Here is a 19,114-nt window from a genome sequence, read left to right on the forward strand (position 1 = left end):
TATAGGACATCCACTTGAAAATAGCAAATACCTCTGTCCTGGAATTTCTAACCCTCTTCACTTTGCTCTGTTCATGTTAGTTTTATTTTTACTTGTTTGTTTGTCTCTTTGTTTGATCTTTCTCTCAACACGATCTCCTCCTAACAGACTATTGTTTAATTTTTATCATCTATCTCTCCTCACCAGAATGGACGCTCTACAGGGTTAAGGATTTTTACCAGTTTTGTTCATTGATGTATCTCAACCTGCTAGAACAGTGCCTGGTACACAGTAGATGCTGAATAAATGTGTGTTGGATGTGTATTGTCTGAGTCCTATATAAACATAATTAGAAGACAGCATACCTGTAGGGAAGGTCAGCATGTTAAATATAAGTATTAGTGATTCAAACTAAGTTATGAGCAAGTAGTGAAATAACTAACAGAAATGGACTGATGGTTGAAATTCAGTGAGCCCCAAGAACATGAGTTGCTATGAAGGTTTGAAACCAGAACCAGCTCAGATCTTGAGCTATTTACTATTTCTTCCTCTGTAAGTGAGAAAGATGCTTTCCCCAGTGAAACTGATGTGAAAATAATGGATGAAGGGAACAGCACAAGGTTCCAGGACCAATAGCTGCCTACACACACTCTATTCCCCATTCTGAATTAATATCCAAAATACTATTTTATTTATAATGACAGTAGAGGCCTGGTGCACAAAAATTTGTGCACTCGGGGGGGAGGGGAGGTCCCTCAGCATGGCCTGTGCCCTCTCACAGTCTGGGACCCCTCAGGAGATAACAACCTGCTGGCTTAGGCCTGCTCCCGGGTGGCAGAGGGCAGGCCCAATCCCTAGGTGCAGCCCCTGGTCGGGCTCAGAGCAGGGCTGATTGGGGAGTTGGGGCGCCGCCCCCTGTCATGTACAGAGCATGCCGGATCAGGAGGTTGCGATGCCACCCTCAGTCACACTCAGGGTAGGGCCGATTGGGGGGTTGGGGCACTGCTCCCTGTCACACTCAAGGCAGGGTCGATGGGGAGGTTGCGGCGCCACCCCCTGTCACACACAGAGCAGGGCCAATCAGGGGGTTGGGGAGCTGCCCCCTGTCACTCCCAGAGCAGGGCCAATCAGGGGGTTGGGGCGCTGCCCCTTGTCACTCACAGAGCAGGGCCAATCAGGGGGGTTGGGGCTCCATACCCTGTCACGCACAGAGCAGGGCCCATCAGGGGGCTGGGGAGCTCTCCCCTGTCACTCACAGAGTAGGGCAGATCAGGGGGTTGGGGTGCTGCACCCTGTCACACTCAGGGCAGGGCCAATGGGGAGGTTATGGCTCTAACCCATCACACACAGAGCAGGGCCGATCAGGGGGTTAGGGCGCTGCCACTGTCACACTCAGGGCAGGGCCTATGGGGAGGTTATGGCTCTACCCCGTCACACACAGAGCAGGGCCCATGGGGGTGGGGGTGGGTTGGGGCGCCGCACCCTGTCACACACAGAGCCGCAGGGCGATCAGGGGGTTGGGGAGCTCCCCCTTATCAGGCACAGAGCAGGGCTGATCAGGGGGTTGGGGCGCCTTCCCCTGTCATGAACAGAGCAGGGCGGATAGGGAGGTTGTGGCCCTGCCCCCTGTCACACACAGAGCAGCAGGGCGATCAGGAGGTTTGGTTGCTGCCCCCTGTCACGCTGATCCCAGTGCCGGGAGGCCTCACGGCTCCGCTGATCCTGGTGCTGGGAGACATATTACCCTTTTACTATATAGGATAGAGGCCTGGTGCACGGGTGGGGGCCGGCTGGTTTGCCCTGAAGGGTGTCCTGGATCAGGGTGGGGGTCCCCACTGGGGTGCCTGGCCAGCCTGGATGAGGGAATGATGGCTGTTTGCTTCTGGTCACACCCCCTTCAGGGTGGGGGGTCCCCACTGGGGTGCCTGACCAGTCTGGGTGAGGGGCTGAGGGCTGTTTTCAGGCTGGCGGGTGACTGAAGCTCCCAACCGCTCCTTTTTTTCTTTTTTTTAAATTCTGGGCCAGCTTTAGCTCTGAGGCTTGGCTCCAGCTCTTGGGCCTCGGCTGCTGAAAGCAGGTATCTGGTTTGTTTGGGTTCTATAATCGAAACACTGTTTCAACTCCAGCTCTGAGATCCTGGCCAGCTGAAAGCAGGTTTCTGGGGTTTTGTTTAGCTTCTATATTTGTAACAATGTTTCAAACTGCAAGCTCAGAGGCTGGCAGCGGCAGGCGGGGAACGTTGGCTTCCTCCGTCACTGAAGCAAGCAAGCCTCCTGTTCGCTTCAAGCTGCCTGGCTGCTGGCCTCCATCTTGGCCGGCAGTTAATTTGCATATCACCCTGATTAGCCAATGGGAAGGGTAGCGGAGTGACACCAATTTGCATGTTTCTTTTTTATTAGTGTAGATTATGTACAACTTTAGATAGGGAACCATAATTGTGTAAGCCAATTATGACCATTCTTTTTCTAGTATCTTAGCTCCTAAGTCTAGACCAGTGAGAACTAAGTAGAAGTTAACTGGACATGTTAGGGAGGGAGGAGGGGAAATAGAAACATGAATAATTGGCATGGTCCTTCCATTTTCCTTTTGCCTTGAACATGGGACATGAGAACTAGAGGTTCACAGGTCTTTTCAAGGCCATCTCAGATTCATCAGCCTTTATTTCATAGACATTGAACTAATACTAGCAAGTGTCAAACTCAGGATCTCTTACTAAATAAGAAGCATAAATCTTTATTTCATCTATTTTACTGGTAATTTACCTGTTAATTTCCAGATTTATTTCACATCCTTCTGTGCAAATGACATTTCCAAACTCCCTTGCCAACTGGCTTCAAACTAGTATAGTCCATTGGCAGCAATAGCCTGCAATTGGAGTACGAGAGGAATGGAAAAGCCAGGGAATTTATCTTCTCCTCAGCTTCAGGCAGTACTCCACATTGGCTATGTCTCCTCCATAATCTCAATACCTGCCGACTGTCCTTCTTCCATTGTCCTGTCTTTCAACAACAAGCCATCTTGTAGATTGAGGTCCAAGTGGCAATGGCTCCTAAGCTCTGGTAACACCATTTCCTTCTTTTATCCCTGGAGTCCTGTGAATGGTAGTGGCTTTCTGCTATTGCTAATCTTTGAGATGTTTTATTTGGCTTCTCAGCTTTTTCAGCCCCTTTGTCATTAGTTTCCTGTATTCAATGATTGCTGTTGGATTACCTGGCATGGATTAGGCTTTCCTGACTGGATCTTGACTGATCTAGCATCTTAGTTGGGCTTTCCATTACATGAAACAAACCACTTTCTGTGTGTGTGTTCTAAGAATAGGATCGCAGTTTGTATGCTTTGAGCTTTAGCACTGGGAGAGGTTTAAGAACAGAGTAGAATACTCTTTCCAGGCTGCCAAGGAGAGGTAAGAATCTGAGCAATTACTTCCACCTGAAACTTCTGCCTACTTTGCTTCGCACAGGATTTTTAGCCTTCCTGGTTTTTCAGATCTTGAGCTGTTTACTGTTTCTTCCTCTGTAAGTGAGAAATATGTTTTCTCCAGTGAAACTGCTATGAAAATAATGGATGAAGGGAACTTCAAGGTTTCAGGACCTAACCAAAAGCACTTGAAGACAGGCCTCACGCACCATCTTCCCATTAGCCAGCTTTTCAGGGGCCAGCCTCAAGTCTGAGAGGAGGCTGAAGAGCTTTCAACTCTAAAGGCCCCTGTTTCCCAATTTCTTTATCTTTGCGTTAGGAGACAAGTAGCAACAAAACTATGTATATCACTGCCTAAGAATCTTTGATCCCTTTTTCCACATCCCTTCATCCAGTTTCAAAAAGGAAATACAATGGACTTTATCACCCTCGCTCATTGGCCCCATCACAGAGTCCAAAAACATAACTTTCCTAAACTGATTATTGGAACAGATCCACTTTCCACATCTTTGTGAACACAGCTGCTGATTGCCTTATCAGACGGAGCAGGGAATAGGCGGTACAAACGTTTATTTTTCTTAGTTAAAAATAAGAGCATAGCCAGACAACAGTCTGGAGCTAGGATGGTGAATGCAAGGATGAAGAACACTACTTTAAAAAGGGGAGTGCGAGAGAATGGCCACACTCAGCTGTAGAGGGCCTGGCTTTTTTGTTATTTTTTAATGCCTGTGACCTGACCGCTATTGATGGAGACTGTGAGTTCAGCCAATTCCAGCTGTGCTCAGTCTACAATAAAGATCAGTGCTATTCTAAATCTCCAAACTCTTACTACGGTACATTTCACCAAATCTTATTAAGGCCTCCAACAAATGCCACATGCCACAGGTCTAGAGATGAATAGTGTTGGTTCGCTAACTTGAGAACAATGTTTCTCAACTTGAGAAGCATATTAGAATCCCTTGAGAGCTGTAAAAATTGCTGATGCCTGGACGCCAGCCCCCAGCATTTCTGTATTGATTGAGTTAGGTGAGCTTAGGAATCAGAATTTTAAAACTCCTCCCAGGTTTTTCTAGTTGTAGACAAGACTGAGACCCACTGCTAGAGAATGCCACATCTGAGGCCCACACCTGCAGACCAGAGGACTCATGGGGCAGGATTGAACAGGTGCCAGTGAATGTGATCTTGCCCATGTAAGGCCTACTGTGGCTCTAAACATCACTTCTTTGAACAATGACTGGGGCTTGTACGTTCACCCTAGCATGCTTCATTTTCCAGCAATACAAAACCCCACAGATTTGAATCAAAACTACAAAGACTTATCAAAACCTCTCCATTCCCTAGGATTCATGGGTCAAGGATGAATGCCTCTTGATCTGCTACTTGTTTCCTGGACATAGTTTTTAGTCAAACTGAACTTACATTCATAACAAAACCATGAGAATACACCTTCTGCCCCATAATTCAGGTAGACTTGAAATATATATTACCTCTTCCCTTATTGCTATGCCAACCACATGCATCTGACTCTAAGACGAGTAGTACAATGAGGACTTCAAATTTCTAAGAATTAGAGGTATATCAATTTAACTTTAAAGGTTTGCTGAAATCGTGCATTTAGCAAAGGACTAACATATCTCCCTCTGATGCCCTTATGAATAAGTGAGTAAAAAAATTTTTCCCATGTTACATGCAAATCCTTTGTGGACTTTTCCAGAGTCTCAACTCTAGTCATGGTTAAACCAACAAAGGGATTACAGCCTTATCAGTGGTTTCTTTTGCAAGACTGCCACATAGCTCTGCCAGAGACAGTATCCTGTTTTCCCACTATGCTGAGTTCAAAGATCCCATTAACTAAAGTTGAACTCTTCAGTTATGCAGAAACATAAAGAGATCTCTCACTATGATTTGGAGTTATATTTTCATTTAGGAAAAATAGTGTTCAAATACTAAACAATGTTGACCCGCTATTACTCAGAAATCTGTATGTGATAAAGGAGGAAATTCTAAAATTTCTTTAGTGAAAAAAAGCACTACATATTCAAAACAACACACACACACACACACACACACACACACACACATATACAGGTATCTTCCACTTTTCTGTATCCTAGCCATCCATGTAGCCCACTTAATAATCAATAATGCCTGAAGAGTTTTTCTGTGGATAAACTAGTGAGAACATTAAATATTCATTCACAGCACAGGACAAACCTGGTACTAAACTTTGCAGAAACAAGGCTAAACCATTTTTCTGATACACAATTAGCTCAGCCAAATCTGAGAATATGGTATTTTGTGGGCTTAGTAACAGATAGCTTGAGAAATACACTAGTAGTATAGATAATGTGGCACATCTCTACTGTGTAGGTTTCCATAGACTAAAGGCCTAATACTACCTTGATCCTAAGTAGACAAAAGTAATGAAATAGAAGGACCATGTCCCAGGTACACCTAGATCCAATCAACCACTTTAACCCAAACGAAATTATTTCCATTTCTATGAACTTAAATATCAAGGAGGACATCTATTTGATATCTTCAGATGTCTAACACTATCTTTCTACTGACACACATAATAATTCAAGCCACATCTACTCAGGTGAATTTCCAATGGTGCAATGATGAGTGATTTAGTAAGAGATGGTGGCCATGAAAAAGGGTTATAAAATTTGGTCTTCTGGAAGGACATTGATAAACCCATTCTACATTCATTTTTGTTCATTAAATTGTGGCTATTAAATCAGCATGGTTGAGCCTCTGGCCATGACCTTCATATAACTAGAAAGATTACATTTTCCAAAAATACCTGCAACAATATCTCCCATCCTTCCTGCTCTCTAGCTTTATAACCTTGGCAATTTCTCTTGGTTTGAACCTAGGCAGGGCTTCTGGTTACTTCTATTACTAAAGTAGAGCAGAAGTGATATGTGACTTCTTATTTATAAAAGGCATTGTAGCGTCTGTCTTTTCCACTAGAATATGTATACTTGGAGCCCATAACTGCTATGTAAGAAGTCCAGCTACCATGAGATCACCATGCTGTCAAGAAGTCAAACCACATGGAATGGCCACAAGCTGATTCTGTATTCAACATCCCAGTGGCACTCCCAACAGTCAATACCAAGTGTGATCTCTGGGTTGAGTCATCTTAAACATCCAGCTCAGTCTAGCCTTCAGATGATAGTAGCCCCAGGGACATCTTATTCTAACTGCTTGAGAGACTCCAAACCAAACTGCCTAGCCAAGCTCTTCTCAAATTTCTGACCCCAAAAATAATGAGTAAAATAAAATTGCTGTTTTAAGTCATGAAATTTGTGGTAAGTGGTTATACAATAGTAGCCAGAATAGAATTATTTCAGTATTACTTTTACTTCCTATTCTTTAGTCTGTTTCAGAATCTAAGAAAATCAGAAGTTTCTGGACACCTTCAGGAAAGGACCATCTTTTATGAAACACTTTATCTCAAACATTCCAACACCCCTGTGTTCCTAGAATTTGCTAACAGTTAATAGCCCTGATAAGCAGTCACAATATGTAATCAAGCAGAGAAAATTATATTTACCAGAAATCTTCAAAGAGAGATTGCTTGGTATGTTTAAGAAAATACACTTTATCAACACATGTTGGGGATGAGATGAGAGTAGGGAAGAGTGAGACTTTCAAGTCCATGTTCAAATAAGTAGTAATAAATAGTAATAAATATTCTACAAGGAGGGGTCCTATTCACTACACACTTTTTTTTTCTTTGTCGAGGGCCTAGCTGAGTAGGGAATGCAAATTTAGGACAAGAATGGAATTGCTCAGCAAAATAGAGGAAACCGAATCATGTTTGGAAAAGGAGAACACCCTATTTGCTGAGTAGCCAAAATGAGATCTTTGGGAAACAGAGCTATTTAACAATATCTTGAACGAGTTTGCTATTGAGTGTGTGAGGATAATTTGATCCTCTATTCTCTTTACCAGAATTTTGGTAAGCTATACATTGCTTAGTAATTTTTGTGTTGCTACTTGTGTGTAGAAACATAGAGATGTTGAGGTTAGTGAGGGGTTGAAAAAAGAGACTATATAGAAGACCAGCAGATATTTAAGTTACATGCATATTGGTAAAGATATAGCAAGGAAAGAACATTTTTTTGAAAAGGAAACTGAAAAGAACATTTACCCTAAAGTATTCACCAAGTAATGAAAGGGTCATCTATAATCATAATAAAAGCCTAATATGCTAAGTGTCCGGTCGTCTGGTTTCCGATGGACTGTTTAACCAATCAAAGCATAATATGCTAATGATATGCTAAGGCGACTCAACAGCTTGGTATGATGTGCACTGACCACCAGGGAAAAGACAGTCAACTGGTCGACCAGTCGCTATGCCGTGCACTGACTACCAGAGGGCAGATGCTCCGACTGGCAGGTTAGCTTGCTGCTGAGGTCTGGCTGATCAAGACTGAATGAGATGGGCCAGACATGCCTTGGAGCACTCCCGTGGTCCTTCCCAAGGCTGGCCAACCTTCTGCATCCCTCCTCGGCCGGCCCCAATCACCCCAATCGGGACTGGGCGAGACAGGGCTGAACACACCCTGAAGCCCTCCTGCGGTCCCTCCCCAGTCCCGATCATGCACGGGTGGGGTCCTTCGGCCTGGCCTGTGCCCTTTCGCAATCTGGGACACCTCAGGGGATGTCAGAGAGCCAATTTCAGCCTGATCCCACAGGCCACTCCCCTTGGGAAGGCGCCAGACACAGGGCTCATAGCTAGTGAGTGCTGCTGCAGTGGTGTGAGCCTCTCCAGATCAGGACTGATTGGGTGCAAACCCGTGGAAGATGCAGTGGGGCCGGGATGAGTGGGAATGGCAGGTAGGAGCTGCAGGCGGCATTGAACTGCAGGTTTTGGCCCAATCCCCACAGGCCACCTCGAGGGACCCCACCTGTGCATGAATTCGTGCACCAGGCCTCTAGTCTATAGTAATAAAAGCATACTATGCTAATTAGACCAGACAGCAGAACAACCTTCCAGACATCATTCCAGAAGTCCTTCCAGATGACCTTCTGGACAAAGCCACAATGGCGGGGGGCCGAGGCAGAGGTGGTTAGGGGCAATCAGGCAGGCAGGCAAGCAGTTAGGGGTGATCAGGCAGGCAAGCAGAAGAGTTAGGGGTAATCAGGCAGGAAGAGGGGTTAGGGGCGATCAGGCAGGCAGGAGAGTGGTTAGGGGCAATCAGGCAGGCAGGAGAGTGGTTAGGAACACTCAGGCAGGCAGGCAGAGGGGTTGGGGGTGATCAGGCAGGCAGTCAGGTGAGTAGTTAGGAGCCAGTGGTCCTGGATTGCGAGAGGGATGTTTGACTGCCAGCAGTTGGACATCCCCCGAGGGGTCCCAGATTGCAAGAGGGTGCAGGCTGGGCTGAGGGAACCCCCCCACACACACCCCATGCATGGATTTTGTGCACCAGGCTTCCAGTTTTAAATAAAGAGCTTTATACACACTTCTATACCCACAGAAAGAAAGCACAGGTACACACAGGAATTCCTAAAAACTCATTAGTGTGTGTTTTTTCCCACGTTGTGCTGTGAATACACAAAAAGGGTCCCCTAAAAATGGCCAAAAGATTTCACTAACTGCTGGCAGGGAGTTTTGTCTCTTGCTATCTCTTTCAACCCTTTCACAAATTTCCTCTCATCTGTTCCCCTTTTAGGAAACAAGTTCTGCTGTGATTTTAGTCTGATGAACAAATCTTCCCTAAATTGTTAATAACTAGTAATAAGTGAACGTATTTTATATCCCTGGGTCATTTGCATCTATAGCTATAGGAACCTTGCCCCACAAACTTGGGTATCAGGAAAGTTTACTGTTTCTTTATCTTCTTCCAATTAAACCTAAGTTTCTGTCCCTTCCTGAAATTGTAAAAAATTTCAACTTTCATCATTATTGGGATTGGTGGGGAAACGTCTTCTTTTTAGGTGCCAACACTATTATAGGAGCCTGTTGTGGTTCCTGGAAATAGAGGCAAAAGTCAATGGCCTCAGCCCATCCTGACTTGCTGGTGTACATTGCACCGATTGGCTTACCCCCAAGTTTGATGACTCCAAAGTTTCCTCTGCTGGGTGTAGGTGGAGAAATTGTAGCTAAGGCTGGAGTCCTGAGCTAATGTCCACCCAGCCTCCTTAGGTGCAGCTTTCCTGAGTCCTGCCTTCAACCAGGTTCTCTTTCATGATGTGGGATTTTCCATGCGTAGTTCTATTCCCTCCAGTCTTGGGGAGACATCCTTCTCAAAGGACACTCACTTCTCCCCACTTCCCTAGTGCAATCCTTTCAAGGAGATCAATCAGTCCTTGGGGATATAAAAGCCAGAAAGAGGGACTGTCTATAGTCATTTTTTGCTTTCTGTACCCACAACACAAACCTCCCCTGAGGCAAGGCAGAGGCTCAGAGGGCAAAGCTACCTTCCTGGAAAAGGGAGAGGAAAACATGCTATGAAAAGAAAATACAAATTAATGTTTCCACAAAACACTCAAATATGTATTTGACAAGAAAACAGTATGGCAGTTCCTAAAAGAATTTAAGAATAGAGTTACCATATGACCCAGCAATTCCTCTTCTGGGTATTTACCAAAAAAAACCTTGAAAACATTTATTCCCCAAAATATATGCACTCCCATGTTCATTGCAGCATTATTCACAGTGACCAAGATGAGGAGACAACAAATATGTCCTTTTTTTAAAAAAAAATACATTTTTATTGATTTCAGAGAGAGGAATGGAGAGGGAGATAGAAACATTAATGATGAGAGAGAATCACTGATCAGTTGCCTCCTGCATGTCCCACACTGAGGATCAAGCCCACAACCTGGGCATACACCCTGACCTGGAATTGAACCTTGACCTCCGGGTTCAGAGGTTGATGCTGAGCCGCACCGGTTGGGCCCAATGTGTCCTTTGATAGAGTAGTGGATAAGGAAGGTGTGGTACATATATACTATGAAATACTACTCAGCCCTAACAAAAGATGAAATACTGTCATTTTTGACAACTTGAGAATATTATGCTAAGTGAAATAAAATAGTCAGAAAAAGCCAAGAATCATGGGATTTCACTCAAATGTAGGATATAAAACTGAAACTCATAGTCAGACAGCAATATGGCGGTTACCAGAGAGAAGGGAGTGGGGAGGTAGTGAAGGGTAAAGGGGGCCAAATATTTGGTGACATAAGATGATTTGACTTTGCATGGTGGGCACACAATGCAATATACAGGTCATGTATCATAGAAATGTACACTTGAAACCTATATGACCCTATTAACCATTGTCACCCCAATAAAATTTAAAAAGATATCCAGAAGTAACAATATTTTCACCCAAAGGAATGGGCTTTTAAAATAAGTCCTCTAGCACTCCTCAGTTCTGGACAGTGATCCATCTCTGGAATGACTCCACCACCTGAGAAGCACAATGCACTTGAGAAAATCCTGAGTTGAGAGATATTGTTCTTGGAGTCACCCCTCGGGAGAGGAGAGGAGCCTGCGAGGACACAGTCCTGAACCATCTCTTAGAAGTAAACATTTAGGAAGACATTTTCCTGCCCCAGCTCCTGCCCTCCAGAAGAATGCCAGCAATAATTCTGGTTAGTTAGCCAATGGCAGGCCCAGCTCTACCTGACTCCTGCCAGAGCAGCTGCCTTTGAAATCAGCAACAAGAGCTTTCTGTGTCAGGAGGAAGCAGCAGGACCCCTGGCACTGACCAGACCTCACATTTCCTGCACACCGCTTGTTTACAGACAGCAGGGCGTAGGGAAAATGAGGTCAAGCAGCCGCTGCTATTTCTCTTTTCCAGGCCCAATGACCTGGGAGATGGTCTTCAGAAGCAGACACTTTGCTCCGCTGTCGTGGTGAGTGGGAGGCTTATGCTCTGACATACGACCTCAGAGGGGTTCTCCCTTCTAGGATGGCAAACTTGGAAGGCTGAAAGGACCTCTGCCTTCTTATTCTTTTTAGCAGCTTCCTTTTACACAAGAGGTAAACTGAGGCTCAGGGGGATTAAGTGGTTCATTTCAGGTACCACAGCTAGTAGACTGGACAGTCCAGAATTACAAACTAAGATTTCTGGTTGTCTTTACCCATGTGTAGCATTTTGAATATGTATATTTCACCAAAACATTTAGGTTTACTTGTTATTTTGAGCTAGATGCTTGAAGAGGACTTAAACTTCTAAACACTAAACATTAAGAGAGGCTGACGCCCTGTTAGAAAACCAGACAGGTTATTCATGACGTTCTAAGCAAAATGATCTGTCTCTGGTAGACACCAATAGATCACAGTTGATAAGGGAAGTCTAAACAAGTCTCTCGATTATTTTACAAAGGTTTACTTTCTATTTATAAGCTGTTAGCATTAGTGTGTACAGTGGGTGTGTTTGTGTGTGTGTTAGAGGTACCCGTGGGGTAGACAAATACGCTTTGATACAGAGCTGGGCAAAGTCAAAGAATAACCACATTGTGTACAACTAGAGTGTTCTGTGGCTTTGAAAAACATTGTGGCCAAACAAAATGTTCTGCCAGGGGCAACATGGGCTAGCCTTCTATCACCTCAATGTGAACAGGTTATACTTTCAGGTTCCATTGGTCTTCAAGGCCCAGCCTAATAAACTCTGTTCTTGTGGACCTGGGTTACCTGACAAGACCAACAGTTCCAACATTACCAATGATTTGGTAGTATTTAGGGGGTTATTATGAAGCTAATTTTCTGCTATTTTCACCGAACTGTACCTTTTTTCAGAAAAATTCTCAATCCTCAACAAGTGCCTCTAAAAGGGGGGAGGGGATTTCCATTGAGAAGTTGTAGTGTTTTAAAACACTTTTTCAACTGGATGCGGGTTTCATTATGACCATGTAATAGTAACCATTAGCTGACAGACATGGTCACATTTAATGTACAAGAAGGGCTCAGGATAAAGGCAGCATTTGTCACACTCTCAGACACAGAAACTGGAGTTCAGAAATTTTAAATAAATCCCCTTTCAAATGATTAAAGCATCTTTGGAACACATTGCCTTCTTTTGACCAGCTTGTGCCTGAGCTTCTGAAAACTTATATCTCAGATGAAACAATGAAGGCAACTCACAATGTTTCATTCTGGAAGAATGTCACACTGCCCCAATGTACAACCCAGGCCCCTCTTCAACAACACTCAGAAATTCACTGTGTGGATTCCATGCTCTTGCCCTCAGCCTAGGAGACAGTGGGGAAGGGGCACTGACTTTCCAGAAAGAGATTGACTTGGGTTTGAATTCTAACCTTGCTACTTTCTAGCCTCAATTTCTTCATCTGTAAAATGGAACTAATAAGATAAATCTGCTTCACTGGGTTTTTATAAGGATGGAAACTACCACATGCAAAATGTCTGACGTGCAATAAACCCTCAAAAATAATGTCACCAAGATTTATATAAATCACCAATCTAAGAAAGTTAGTTCTGATTCTCTTTCTTGCTCTTACTTTTCCCCAGATGGCTGCCATTTTCAAGTGTGCCCTGTAATTAAATACTTTCATTCAAATCACTTTCCTGAGACTTATGGTTAATACATGCATTCTAATTTGTTGTTCTGATAATCCATTTTCTAGTTATTTCTGAACTTTGGAATAAAAGAAATAAAAATGTTGTATTTATTCATGTTTCTTTCTTCTTTAGAAGCACTAGGTGAGGTCATGAAACCATTACCTCACAGTGCTCAGACATTCTTAAAACAAATTACTCTGGGTCAGCGTAAGGGGAGCCCTAACACTCATTCCAACAGAAGGGGTCGAAAGGCCCCTGAGCAGGAGTGAAAGAACGGATCTCTTGTTGACTCACACGTGACATTATTTAGAAATGGCTTGTTTTGGTAGTATGACCAGATGGCTCCCAGCCATGTATAAAAACATTCTAACCCACACCGATTTGCTTCACAAGTGTCCCACAACAAGGTAGTTAACTGAAGGGCATGTGTCTTATTTGGGGATAAACTTTGTTCAAGGATTGCATGTGTGTTGATGAGAGCTCTTTTGGGGGAATACTAAAATCCTGACATTAATGGGAAAAGAATGTGCTTGGAGCCACTAACTTGTAATATGGCATAAGTAAACTTTAATTTCTAGGTTTTCATTTCTTCATTTATAAAGCAGGGATAATAATATATATCTCACAGAGTTCTGGTAATATTTTCTTAATGTACAAAACGGGGCATAATAATAATAATAATATATTCTCTCTGTACATTCTAGGATTATTGCGAGGGCAAAAGTTTGTCTGTTTTCCCAATCTTCAGATTCTACATTCCTTTTGTTCCTAAAAGTAACGACCATTGTTAAGTATATATGTGTTTCTTCAAATTACCAACTTCTAATGGAGTTGATTGCCTTCAAAAAGAAATAGATCAAAATAATTTTAGCTAGGTTCTGAAATTCTACAGTCTTCTGGAAGGGAGCATTTTATTTTATATTTTTAATTTTTTTAAAGTATATTTCATTGATTTTTTACAGAGTGGAAGGGAGAGAGATAGATAGTTAGAAACATCGATGGGAGAAAAACATTGATCAGCTGCCTCCTGCACATCTCCCACTGGGGATGTGCCCGCAACCCAGGTACATGGCCTTGACCGGAATCAAACCTGGGACTTTTCAGTCCGCAGGCCGACGCTCTATCCACTGAGCCAAACCTGTTTCGGCTGGAAGGGAGCATTTTATATGCAAAGGCAAACAGTAACTTTACAACAGAATACTGGTAACAGCCATGGTTAAGATAATTATTCATCTTTGGAGAAATGCCAGCACCTTTTGTGATCTTATACTTTCAAGTTCAATACGATGGAATAATTCCATAATAATTTACATCCCAGGACTACTTTTACTAAGAGTTTGAGTAATAGTTTCAGAACACTCTATAAATCAAATCAAACTTTATAGCCAAATGGCTGTGTTGTTAGATAAATCAAACTTAAGCTCATGAAACCCTGAGTATTTTAAGAGTTCAGAACCAGTGAATTAGGTGGTATTCTAGAACATGAGGTATACATGAAAGCTTATGTAGCATTGCCTGCAGGAGAATAATTAGTTTACTTGGATAGCAAATGCTCAAATTAATTTATCTTTTTCCATTGGAAAAAAATTAACTCTCTTTAAATTCTAAATAATTCATAGATATATTCCTTTTTAAAATTTATCTTTATTTTTGAAAATATTACAGATGTCCCCTTTCCCCCCACCACAATTAACCTCCTCCACCCCAGCCCCATCCTCAGGCCCCCACATAAATACAATCTTTTTTTTTCTTTTTTTTTCTTGCTTAAATTATTACAAAGAGTATTACATATGTCTCCTTTTTTTTTTTCCTCGCCCTTGACAATCCCCTGGCCTCCCTTACCCCCCAGTGTCTTATGTCCATTGGTTATGCTTATATGCATGCATACAAGTCCTTTGGTTGATTTCTTACCCCCCCCCCCTTCTGCCCCCCCGACCCTCCCCGGTCTTCCTGCTGTAGTTTAAGTCTGTTCGAGGCAACTCTGCCTCTGTATCTATTATTGTTCAAAAGTTTATAATGGACTCTATTATCCATGAATGAGTGAGATCATGTGGTATTTTTCCTTCATTGACTGGCTTATTTCACTTAGCATAATGCTCTCCAGTTCCATCCATGCTGTTGCAAATGGTAAGAGTTCCTTCTTTTTTACAGCAGCATAGTATTCCATCATGTAGATGTACCACAGTTTTCTAATCCATTCATCTACTGATGGGCACTTAGGCTGTTTCCAGATCTTAGCTATGGTGAATTGTGCTGCTATGAACATAGGGGTGCATATATTCTTTCTGATTGGTGTTTCTGGTTTCTTGGGATATATTCCTAGAAGTGGGATCACAGGGTCAAATGGGAGTTCCATTTCCAGTTTTTTGAGGAAACTCCATACTGTCTTCCATAGTGGCTGCACCAGTCTGCATTCCCACCAGCAGTGCACAAGTGTTCCTTTTTCTCCACATCCTCTCCAGCACTTGTCGTTTGTTGATTTGTTGATGATAGCCATTCTGACAGGTGTGAGATGGTACCTCATTGTTGTTTTGATTTGCATCTCTCAGATGATTAGCAACTTTGAGCATGATTTCATATGTCTCTTGGCTTTCTGAATGTCCTCTTTTAAAAGGTGTCTATTTAGGTCCTTTGCCCATTTTTTGATTGGATTGTTTATCTTCCTTTTTTAAAAAATATATTTTATTGATTTATTTACAGAGAGGAAGGGAGAGGGAGAGGGATAGCGAGTTAGAAACATCGATGAGAGAGAAACATCGATTCAGCTGCCTCTTGCACACCCCCTACTGGGGATGTGCCCGCAACCCAGGTACATGCCCTTGACTGGAATCGAACCTGGGACCCTTGAGTCCGCAGGCCAACGCTCTATCCGCTGAGCCAAACCAGCTAGGGCTTATCTTCCTTTTGTTAAGTTGTATTAGTTCCCTATAAATGTTGGAGATTAGGCCCTTATCAGATATAATGTTGGCAAATATGTTCTCCCATGTAGTGGGCTTTCTTATTGTTTTGTTGATGGTTTCTTTTGCTGTGCAGAAACTTTTTATTTTGATGTAGTCCCATTTGTTTATTTTCTCTTTAGTTTCCAATGCCCTAGGATCGGTATCGGTGAAGAAATTGCTTCAGCATATGTCTGAGATTTTGTTGCCTTTGGATTCTTCTAGTATTTTTATGGTTTCCAGTCATATATTTAAGTCCTTTATCCATTTTGAATTTATTTTTGTGTATGGTGTAAGTTGATGGTCTAGTTTCATTTTCTTGCATGTATCTGTCCAATTTTCCCAACACCATTTATTGAAGAGACTATCTTGACTCCATTGTATGTTCTTGCCTCCTTTGTCAAATATTAATTGAGCGTATTGGTTGGGGCTGATTTCTGGGCTCTCTATTCTATTCCATTGATCTATATGTCTTTCTTGTGCCAGCACCAGGCAGTTTTGAGAACAGTGGCTTTGCAATACAGCTTGATATCTGGCATTGAGATCCCACCTACTTTGTTCTTTCTCAGGACTGCTGCAGCTATTTGGGATCGTTGTTTATTCCAGATGAATTTTTGGAGAGTTCGTTTTGGTCTGTGAAATATGCCGTTGGTATTTTAATGGGAAGTGCGTTGAATTTATACATTGCTTTGGGCAGTATGGACATTTTAATGATGTTGATTCCACCAATCCAAGAACATGGTATGTTCTTCCATCTCTTTATGTCTTCCTCTATCTCTTTTTTCAACGTCCTGTAGTTTTCTGAGTAGAGGTCTTTTATCTCTTTAGTTAAGTTTATTCCTAGGTAGCTTAATTTTTTTGGTGCGATGGTAAATGGGATTGCTTTTTTAGTCTCTCTTTCTGCAAGTTCACTATTGGTGTATAGAAATGCCATAGATTTCTTGGCATTAATTCTGTATCCTGCTACATTGCCGAATTCTTTTATTAAGTCTAATAGTTTTTTCATGGAGTCTTTAGGGTTTTTTAAGTATAATATCATGTCATCTGCAAATAAGGACAGTTTTACTTCTTCTTTTCCAATTTGGATGCCTTTTATTTATTCTTCTTCTCTAGTTGCAATGGCTAATACTTCCAGTACTATGTTGAACCGGAGTGGTGAGAGTGGGCATCCCTGTCTTGTTCCTGTTCTTAGGGGAAATGGTGTTACTTTTTGTCCATTGAGTATGATGTTGGCTGTGGGTTTGTCATATATGGCTTTTATTATGTTGAGGTACGATCCTTCTATTCCCACCTTGCTGAGAGTTTTTATCAAAAATGGGTATTGAATTTTGTCAAACGCTTTTTCTGCATCAATTGATATGACTATGTGGTTTTTTTCCTTCAATTTCTTTATGTGATGTATCACGTTTATTGATTTGCAGATATTGTACCATCCTTGCATCCCTGGGATAAATCCTGCTTGGTCATGGTGTATGATCTTTCTGATGTACTGCTGGATCCGATTTGCTAAGATTTTGTTGAGGATTTTGGCATCTATGTTCATGAGGGATATTGGCCTATAATTCTCTTTCATTGTGTTGTCTTTACCTGGTTTTGGTATTAGGGTGATGCTGGCTTCATAGAATGAGCTTGGAAGTGTTCCTTCCTCTTGAATTTTTTGTAGTAGTCTGAGGAGGATAGGTTTTAGTTCTTCTTTGAATGTTTGGTAAAACTCCCCTGTGAAGCCGTCTGGTCCTGGGCTTTTGTTTGCTGGAAGCTTTTTGATGACTGCTTCAATTTCTTCCATAGTTATTAGCCTGTTGAGATTTTTAGATTCTTCCTGATTAAGTTTTGGAATGTTGTATTTTTCTAGAAATATGTCCATTTCCTCCAGGTTGTCTAGTTTGTTGGAGTAAAGTTGTTCATAGTATTTTTTTTAACAATCATTTGTATTTCTGTGGGGTCTGTTGTTATTTCTACTCTATCATTTCTGATTTTCTTTATTTGGGTCCTCTCTCTTTGCTTCTTGGTGAGCCTTGCTAGAGGTTTGTCAATCTTGTTTATCCTTTCAAAGAACCAGCTCTTGGTTTCATTGATTTTCTGTATTGTTTTTTTGGTCTCTATGTCATTTATTTCTGCTCTAATCTTTATTATCTCCTTCCTTCTGCTCGCCCTGGGCTTTTCTTGTTGCTCTCTTTCTAATTCTTTGAGCTGTAGATTTAGATGATTTACTACCATTTTTTCTTGTTTGTTGAGGTAGGCCTGCAGAGCTATAAACTTCCCTCTCAGGACTGCTTTCATTGTGTCCCAAAGGTTTTGGATTGTTGTGTTTTCATTGTCATTAGATTCCAGGATGTTTTTAATTTCTTCTGTAATCTTGGTAACTCAATCAATATTTAATAACATGCTATTCAGCTTCCAAGTGTTTGAGTATTTTGAGTTGTTTTTATTGTAGTTTATTTCTAATATTATGCCTTTGTGGTCTGAGAAGATACTTGGTATGATTTCAATCTTCTTGAATTTGGGGAGACTTTGTTTGTGACCCAATATGTGGTCTATTTTTGAAGATGTCCCATGAGCACTTGAGAAGAATGTATATTTTGTGGCTTTGGGGTGAAGTGTTCTGAAGATGTCAATTAAGTCCATCTGATCTAGTGAGTCATTTAGGATTGCTGTTTCTTTGCTGATTGCTTGTCTAGAGGATTTATCCAGTGATGTCAGTGGTGTGTTAAAGTCCCCTACTATGATTGTATTGTTGTCGATCTCTCCCCTGATACCTTCCAGGAGTTTTCTTATGTATGTGGGTGCTCCTGCATTGGGTGCATATATGTTTATCAGGGTTATATCCTCTTGTTGTATTGATCCCTTTAGTATTATGAAGTAGCCTTCCTTCTCTCTTGTTATGGCCTTCACTTTGAGGTCTATTTTGTCGGATATAAGTATTGCTACCCCAGCTTTTTTTTCATTTCCATTTGCCTGAAAGATATTTTTCCATCCCTTCACTTTCAGTCTGTGTGAGTCCCTTCTAATGAGGTGGGTCTCTTGTAGACAGCAAATGTATAGGTCATGTTTTTTTATCCATTCAGCCACTTGATGTCTTTTGATTGGGCCATTTAGTCCGTTTAAGTTTAAAGTTATTATTGAAAGGTACTTGTTTGTAGCCGTTTCTATTTTTTTGTGGCTGTTTTCTTTCTGGGCTTTTTATTTCTTCTTTTTACACCAGTCCCTTTAGCATTTCTTGCATTGCTGGCTTGGT

The sequence above is a fragment of the Myotis yumanensis genome, unplaced genomic scaffold, assembly GCF_028538775.1.
Source record: "Myotis yumanensis isolate MYYU_CA2020_CCGP unplaced genomic scaffold, mMyoYum1.0.hap1 SCAF_2, whole genome shotgun sequence".
NCBI classification, from domain to species: Eukaryota; Metazoa; Chordata; class Mammalia; order Chiroptera; family Vespertilionidae; genus Myotis; species Myotis yumanensis.